The 8,759-nt window shown below is 40.7% G+C and overlaps 1 pseudogene; it reads left to right on the top strand.

Moving 5' to 3' along the window:
- The first annotated feature begins 5,872 nt into the window (after positions 1-5,872).
- On the top strand, positions 5,873-8,712 carry LOC111370145 (annotated as a pseudogene).
- Positions 8,713-8,759: the final 47 nt, after the last annotated feature.

The following is an 8,759-nucleotide window of genomic DNA, read 5'->3' as shown; positions in this document are numbered from 1 at the left end:
CCTTCTTAATCTCAGGGAGTACATTAGGAGCAAAACGCCTAGGAGGTTGCCTATGAGGTTTAAAATTAGACTTAGTTGGTAACCTATGTTCCACCAAGTCTCTATCTAAACCAGGCATTTGTTCATATTCCCAAGCAAAACAATCTTTGTACTCTTTTAACAAAACGATTAATTTGTTACTAACCTCTTGGTCGAGCATCTAGCTAATGAACGTTGGGTGATCTTCTCCTTCATCGCCAATATTTACTTTGATCAGAGGGTCTTGTGCTTGAGCGTATCCAGGTTTGGCAATTCGCATCACTTCGTCGTCCAGTTCTTTTGTAAGTACTTCTTCTTCCAAACAGTCCACCTTGTTGACTTCTCGGCCAATGCTTTGCTCTAACTCGAATACTGCCAACTTGTCCTTCAGCGCTTTTAGGGCAGTCTCTTCCTTCGCTTTGTCATTGCATTCCTTATTGAAAGCCATCAGTCTGGCTTTGAAGGCCTGAATGTCGGCCATTTGCTTTTGTAATTTAAAGTCCATTCAAGACTCCTTAATTATTCTTTTGCCAATTACTGGCTCTTCCAGGGCCACTATATTTGGCCTCATCTGTTTGAACATCTCAGTGAGTGCGTTCACTGAGAATGGTTCTTCGCTTTGCGTGATAACCTGAGTTTCTTCCCCGTCTTGTACTACTCTGACAGGTCCATAGTTTCCTTCGTACATGAACTTTTCCACCGAGTTTGCTTTCGCGACAAAAGGCCTATGATCGGCCTGTACCACCTCTGCTTCGCCTTTGTCATTCCAAAAAATCAGGCATTGATGGAGCGACGAGGGTATACAGCGACTTCCGTGTATCCAATCTCTTCCTAGGAGCACGTTGTAACTAGTAGGCCCATCTATTACAAAGAAGACAGTGGTCCTAGTAGTCGTACCTATAGTTATGTCTAACGGCATAACGCCCTTAGTTGAAGTTGCTCCTCCGTTGAAGCTAGTGAGGATGACTTCTGTAGGAATCATGTCATCGTTTGTCTTTGCGAACTTTCTCATCATCCTAGATGGAATGGTGTTTATAGCTGCTCCATTGTCGACAAACACTTTTGCCACTGGGACGTCGTTAACTAGAGCTTTAACGTATAACGGCCTCAAATGTTTAGTCAATTTCATGGCTGACCGTTTAAAAATAACATTTTCGACAGCCTCTATTTCTACCTCTTGCTTGTTTTCTGTCGAATTATCCCCTTGTGATAAGTCGACGTGCAGTATGTCACGCTGATCCTCTGTCCCCTGAACTTCCTTCTTACTTTTTTCCAATGCTTCATCATCAGTTATCCAACCTGTGGGAGGGGGCATTATTCTTGGAGGTGACCCATACTTTTCAGAACGAGGCACTCTCTTCTTCCTTTTGGGTGTCCCGTACAGTACGTAGAAATCGAAAGGACGTCCAGATGGCTCCCCCAACAAGTCTACTTCACGAACTCTCTCTTGATGTAGTTGCTTAAACAGAGTATTGCGCGATACTCCTCTCTTTTTCCTTTCTGCTTCTAGATCGATTTCTTCTTCAATGTCCGTCATCCCATCGTCTTCCTCGTCGTTGTAGGCCTCTCCAGAAGTCTGGCCTTCTTCACATACCAACACGCAGGCTTCTCCTTCGTTGTCCTCCCTCTCTTCTTCCTTTTCCTTATTCTTGAATTCATTGGCCAGTAGGTAATTATTGGCCACTACAGGAGGCAACGTACCGAATTGGATAGCAAGGGGTTGATCTGGATCTTCTTCATCCCTCTTGTCCCTCTCAAACCTTGATCTCCCAGAAGAGGTTTCTGGCAGTTCCTTCATTGATTCATCTGTACCAGCTTCTTTACTACCTTTGAGGACGTTTTGATTGGCTACCTTGAATAGTATAGGCGCTTTAGGATGTGGCATTCCTTGTTGCTGCCTCATCATCCGTCCGTAGTTTCGTTGGAAACGTCTTTGTTGGGTCCTAGTCATCTCATCGAAGGGTATTGCCCTTCCTGCACTGTACTGGAATGAATGCCATACATTTGGCCGGCGAGGTTGCGGCATAAATGTTCTTCCAGTATTTGCTGGTCTGAACTGCCTTTCAAAAGGCGATCCTCTATAGAATGATGTACCTCGCCCTCTACCAGGTTGAATGTTTGGAAAGAAAACAGGGCGATGAGGATGCTGCCATGTCCCTGGTTTCTCCGTGTTTCCATTTACTTCCCTTTTACACCTTGCACACAGGACGTCTTCGTCCTTTTTGGTTCTTTTCCTTTGATTCGTTCAAAGACGCTGGGATGTGGTCTAGGATCTTCTTCTCCGTTATCTATGACTAATTTGAATTTTGGTAACTTGTTCTTGAATCCAGATGTTACCATGTTTACTCCAAGTGGCTGTGGGAAAGGATTCTCGTCCACTGCCATCTTTTTCTTATCATCGAACGTAATTCGTCCTGATTCAATAGCATCCTACAATACATGACGGAAAACCAAGCAATTGTTAGTCAGATGTGACCATGCATTATGCCATTTACAATATTTTTTACCCTTAATTTGTTCAGGGTTTGGCAATTTGTGCTTATCGCTCAATCTTATCTGCTTATCTCTATATAATTTGTCGAATATAAAGTCAGCTTTGGTTACATCGAACGAGAACGTTCTAGCCTTTATGTTTCCATCCTTTATGGGCTCATCTTTGCCCGATGGTCTAGGCTTGGCCATTATGGGACAAGTATATGTATCCCCTTTGACCAATTCGGCCAAACACATTTCGGCCTGATCGTATGACTCGTCGTCGATGATATGAACGTCAAAATTTGGGTCTTTGTAATAAGTCCCTTTACTAGAATTTTTCATTTGTTCTTCTTCTCTTATGAGTCGCTCATACCTAATCACATTTGTACTCAACTGGAAAAGGTCAGGGAATTCTTTGTCCTGAAACTTCTTTTTTAAATCAAAGCTCAAGCAGCCTTGAGCGATCTTGACAAATTCTTTTTCGGGCAGAGGTACAAAACACTTGCTTCTTGTTGTCTTGAACCTTTGGAGAAAACTTTCTGCCCATTCATTTGGCATTTGACGTAAATTCGCCAAATCGGCCAAAGTGACTTCAGACTCAGTTTTATAAAACTGAGCGTGAAACAACTGTTCCAATTGTTGCCATGTTTGAACAGAGTTCGCTGGCAGGTTGATGAACCAGGAGAAAGCTACTCCTGTTAACGAACTAGGGAAAAGTCTCATTTTATGGTAATCGGTTACATCGCCACTTTGCAATGTGAATCGCCCTATGTGTTCTAGAGTAGACACCTCTCGTAAACCGGTAAACAGTGAGAATTCTGGCACTTTGTATCCTCTAGGTCATGGATATGCTTGATCTACCCAATCAGGATATGGCTTTGTGTACGTCGGCCTAATGACGGGACGCACCCCAAAAGCCATCTGATCCTGTACGATTTCCATAATCTGGTTCCTCAACATGACGTTGGGGTCATATGGAATTCCTACAGGTTGGTTAACCGGTTGGTTTGCATGAGGCCTGATGTTTGGTCCTTGATTGGCAACAAAATTACCATGATTAGGACCATTACCATTAGCCTGAACATCTACTCCCTCATTACCACGTGGAATATTCCGTCCATTGTTTAGGACATTATCTCTCACGTTTGGATTACCCCCCAAGTTAGGCACACCACTACCATTGCTTTGATTTGGTACTGTAGTACCTCCTTGGTTTAAAGTAGAGGGACCAGAAAGTGGTTCTACCCCTTGACTCGGATTTAGGACCGAAGGATTATGTCCTACAATTGTCCTAATTTAAAAGTGATTTGTAAGAGGTATAGCCGGTTGACATATTTGGCCTACTAACTTGTTCATTGTTTCATTCAACGTCTTTAGTTGTTTGGCCATGTTGTCATAGTGTACATTCCCATTTTGTGTAAATCTTTCCATATTATGAATACTTCGAAGATTTACCTGTTCAACGACGTCTTGTGTGAGTTCTCCAAGTAATGCACGCATGGTTCGAGGACTCAACTCCGTCATTGGTTCGTAACGACTGTTACTGCTCTGATTTTGTCTATTTGTTCGTGGAGAGGCATGCTGCTCCTCATATCGCTCGATTACAGACTAGATTCCTCCTTGACTTGCTGCTTCCTTATCGGATCTCTGAGGCATATTGTTTCTCCTTTTGTACTTTCAACACCTAACACCACTGTCCCACCGGGCGTGCCAAATTGTTTCGCGCGGGTTAGTCGCTAACAATTAAAAAGGATCAGACGATTGTGCAAGGGACAAACCTCTTGAGAGAAAGTCCCAAAAAGGGGTGTTCTTTTATTAGCGATGACTTTACAATTGGAAATGAAAAACAACGTGCCTCCAAGGGGCGCAAGCACACGAGTTACTGAAAGAAAAGTGTTTAAGTCTAAAAACTAAGGAAATGAAAATTACATATTCTCTGTTCGAGAGTTTTGGATTCGATCCCCTTCTTCTATGTCCTTTCTCCCTTTTATACTTTATAGACGATCTCTTTGCGATTAACTACTCTAAAAACTGCTTGATCGTCCTATAACAACCCACTTTCTTCGTAGTGGCCATTTTGTCATGAAAACTGCCTTTTAACTACTGCCATTACCTTTCATCGTTCAACCGCTTTCGATTGAATTCCTTGAATCGTGGAACGTGATAGGGCTGCTTTAACCACTGCTTTGATAACTGCATTTCTTGATAACCACGACGCGTTATGTTTGTTGAGACCTTGGACGACTTGAAGGTTTGGGTGAAAATAGAATAACAGCTCTGGGCGACCGTATAACACTCTATTCGTTCAGATTCTGGGCGACTTGCAAACTTGGACGATGGCGTTACAGTATTCTTGGACCCCCTTATTTGGGCCTTCACCTTGATTTGTTCGATCGAACTTCGTTCTTTGGGCTACCTGATTTGGGGATCCTCCAATTGGGCTTTACTACTTGGGCCGTTCGATTTGGGCTGAATTTTTATGTGTCAACAAGATGTAACGTTTTTGGTATCGATTTTCCCTTTTTCTATGTGTGAAATACGTGTAGGTGGTGGAAAGTCCGGTGCTGGATGTGCAAGCCACAGAGGGTGCAGCCCAATCCGCTATTCAAAATTTCGAGAATATGAGGAATTTTCGTGTCGCGGTTGGCAAAATGTTGCTCCTCACTTTTTTGAAGCGTCTGATCTTGAAAAGGTTAATGCTTTATTCCATTTGAAAAATCATGTGTGAATTTTCAAGTTGTTTGCTTTATTCTGAAAGAACACTGTGCTTCTATAAGTCTGTAAATCATATTGATTTAAAAAGGTGAGTAATATGGAATCTTTAGAAAGTGCGAGACAAAGTGTTCGCAGATTCTTGTAGGTGACTTGCTGAGGGATGATAGAAGGGGGCCAAGGGGCTGGGTTTAAGTCCATGGACTGAACAATGTTAACTTTTTGTTTAGTTCTATGTTTGTCTTTCCAGAACTGTATATTATTAACAGATTGATCACGTGGCCACTCAATGAATGTATGGTCTTCCCTATCTAATGCTATTAACGCACTTTTTAAATATATATATTTGACAATTGACATCATAATTGGACTCTCCTCCTTTGATACATTAATGAATATGAATAATATTTTAATCCATAGGAACGATCATCAAGAAAAGTTGTGGATTACATTCTTTGTTTGAAAGGATATCATGAATGGAAGCAAGATCATACACTTACGAAGTTCTATGTTTCTTTCGGTTAACGAATTTTTAGGATTGTATACCGTTTACACCCGTATGTTAAAACGTGCATTCCTTGTATGGAAATTGTGGATTTCTGAGATTATTAATTTCATGTCTGATTATATAATTAAAAAGCAGTCCTGATTTGACAATAGAGGACACATGGGGGGTAATTATCGCGCTTTATGTGACTTGTTTCACATTTCAAAGGGAAGAATGGACGTCATAGAATATGAGGTCGGAGTCCAAATGATTGAGATATACAATGAACAAGTTAGAGATTTATTGGTTGTTCATGGGAGTAATAGAAGATATCGTTGTCAACTCTCTTTTTCTCATTGTTTTTTGAAGACTTACTAAGCCTCAATAGCATTTCTTGGTTAGAATTTGGATAAACCTTAATTATAGACACATTAGACATCTGCAACAATTCTCAGTTAAATGGTCCCAATGTTCCTGATGCAAGTTTGATTCCTGTTAAATGTACTAGAGATGTTCTTGATTTGATGAAAATTGGACAAAGAATGCTGTGGGTGCCAATGCTTTGAATGAGCGGAGTAGTCGATCCATAGGTGAGTTTTTCTCCTCCTCTTTGTAGTTCATATTGTTCTTTGATCATCAATTATGCAACCATTTATTATATTGGTCTGTGATTTTGACCTCTGGATCCATGTTAAAGGGCTGCCTTCACCTAGTAGATTTAGCTGGAAGCGAGCTAGTAGATATATCTGAAGCTGTTGGTGAGAGATTAAAAGATGCTCAACATATTAGCAGATCTCTCTCTGCACTTGGGGATGTCATTTCTGCTCTTGCACAAAAGTGTTCTCGTGTTCCGTTTAGAAATAGCAAGCTTACAGCTTACACAAGTATTACAAGATTCATTAGGTAATTAATTAAACCAAGTCATCTGGAAAAGATTCTGATTAGTTAGCTTTTAGAGTTCTCAAAGATAGAATGAAAGAGACAATTTTACTTAAAGCTTAGTGTATAAGTTAAGTTATGATAATATTTTACAGTTTTGGAAACCATATGGTTCTTATATTCAGTTTCTCTCTTTCACAGGGGGTCATGCTAAGACATTGATGTTTGTGCATATAAGGTCAGTGCTATAGGGGAAACAATTAGCACCTTGAAATTTGCAGAAAGAGTTGCCACAATAGATCTGGGTGCAGCTCCATCTAATAAAGAAGCCGGCAAACGCAGAGAATTTCAAGAAGAGGTCTCTTAATATTCGGTCACTTTTTAAATTGCATTAAGTCTTTTTAGCTACTTATATCAAACCATAAGCTAGCATTGGAGGGGAAGGAGGCTGAATTGGAGCTACTAAAAAGTAGGACTAATATTCAAGGAATGTTATCACCTCTTCATGTGTCGAAATATGGCAATTGTGTCAATTCTAAGCCTGGCACTGGTCAACAACATGTCAATAACGATCAGAGCTCAGAGGTAACTTCCAAGAATCATGTTGCATCAACTTCACAAATAACAGTTTATTTTTAAACTGAGTACTTGAGTTGCGAGTATTTTGGGGTTTACAAGGATAACGTCCAAGGATCATGTTGCATCAACTTCACAAATAACGGTTTATTTTTAAACTAAGTACTTCAGTTGTGTGTATTTTGGGGTGTACAAGTATGTTCTTTAGTGATATCAGATTGGATTCTCATAAGACAAAACTAAATATTCTGTTTCATGTGGTCTTGTCAACCTCAAGTAGCATCTCATCTCTTTCATACTAAATTGCAGCTACGAAGCTTCTCCTTGGGTAAGCAGAGAATATCTCAAGTTCCCTCTAAGTTCATAGACAAGGACATTGTGCCAAGAATGCCTTTTCTAGCTGAAGAGATATCAGTTAGCTCCACTAAGCTTAGATCTCCATCTTCTCCAGTTAGGAGATCAACATCAACTGATAGAGGTGCCATCCTCAAAAGTAGAATAGGACCTGATACTCTCGAACATACGTGCAAGCATCCCATCAGCAGCAAATACACATCTGCATCAGGGGTCCCCAGAGCCCCTAAAGCAGGACGACATTTCTGATTTATTCAACAGCATCTAAAGAGCAACAACTCGGAAAGTTCACCAGGAAAAGGAAGATGAACAAGTTAAACAAGCACTAAATCTATGGCAAGGTGGCATCAGAAAAAGTAAACCTGAGAATAAAGTCAGGACCAAACATCAGTTTCCAGCTACGAATCAAAAGTCTGATATTATAGAGACACTGACTGATACGGATAATGGCAAAATACTGGAGTCTAAAAGAATTAATTTTTCAAATCCTGGAAAGGAGCCTGTTCAGTTGCTAGTATGTGGTACGACTAGAGTGCATAAGCTTCAGAGGAGCTTCTCAAGGAACTCTCGACATCCTGAGCCGAGGTATGACTGAAATATGTTATTGACTTTTTTGCAGTAGATTTAGCCTCCGTTTGGGCTTTGCTAAAATTCTACTAAGCGGTTGATAAATGGGTAGTATTTATGGATTCATGATTAATTTTAATATTTGACTTTGAAAGGTAGAATTTTAGGAGAAGGAAACCAAATGGGGGCTCATTTGGCATCTTTTTTGCTTTAGCTGACATTAATAACTTTCTTTTCCTAATAAGAGAACCAGCACAAATGGTGGAACCGTCTTTGGCTGGGTACCATGAAAATAAATTTCCCAACAGTGTACTTCAGAATGTAAAGGAAGCCTGCAATTCATCAGTGCCTGAATTCCGGAGGAGTAGATCTACACATAGAGAAAATTCATGATTAGACCTTAACAAATTCAGAGTATGTGATCATGAGTGTTTGTCCGGAATCTCCTTAAGTTTTGAATCCATTTTGCATGGTCTTCACGGTTGGGAACTTGAATGGTATCAGATGATTATTAGAGACTTGCTCTTACTTTCATACAAGTTTTGAAGATATGGAATACTGTAAAGTCAGTGGTCTAATTTCCGAAATTGTCATTTTTTATGATGTGTAATGAGTATTCATGAGATTGTTAGACCGAAAGCCCTTGTTGCCCCCCCCCCCCCCCCCCCCCCCCCCCCCCCTCCCCCCCCCA

Source organism: Olea europaea, chromosome 21 (assembly GCF_002742605.1).
Source record: "Olea europaea var. sylvestris chromosome 21, O_europaea_v1, whole genome shotgun sequence".
In the NCBI taxonomy this organism is placed as follows: domain Eukaryota; kingdom Viridiplantae; phylum Streptophyta; class Magnoliopsida; order Lamiales; family Oleaceae; genus Olea; species Olea europaea.
Note: the sequence above shows the minus strand (reverse complement) of the source record. Positions and strands in the feature narration are given on the sequence as shown.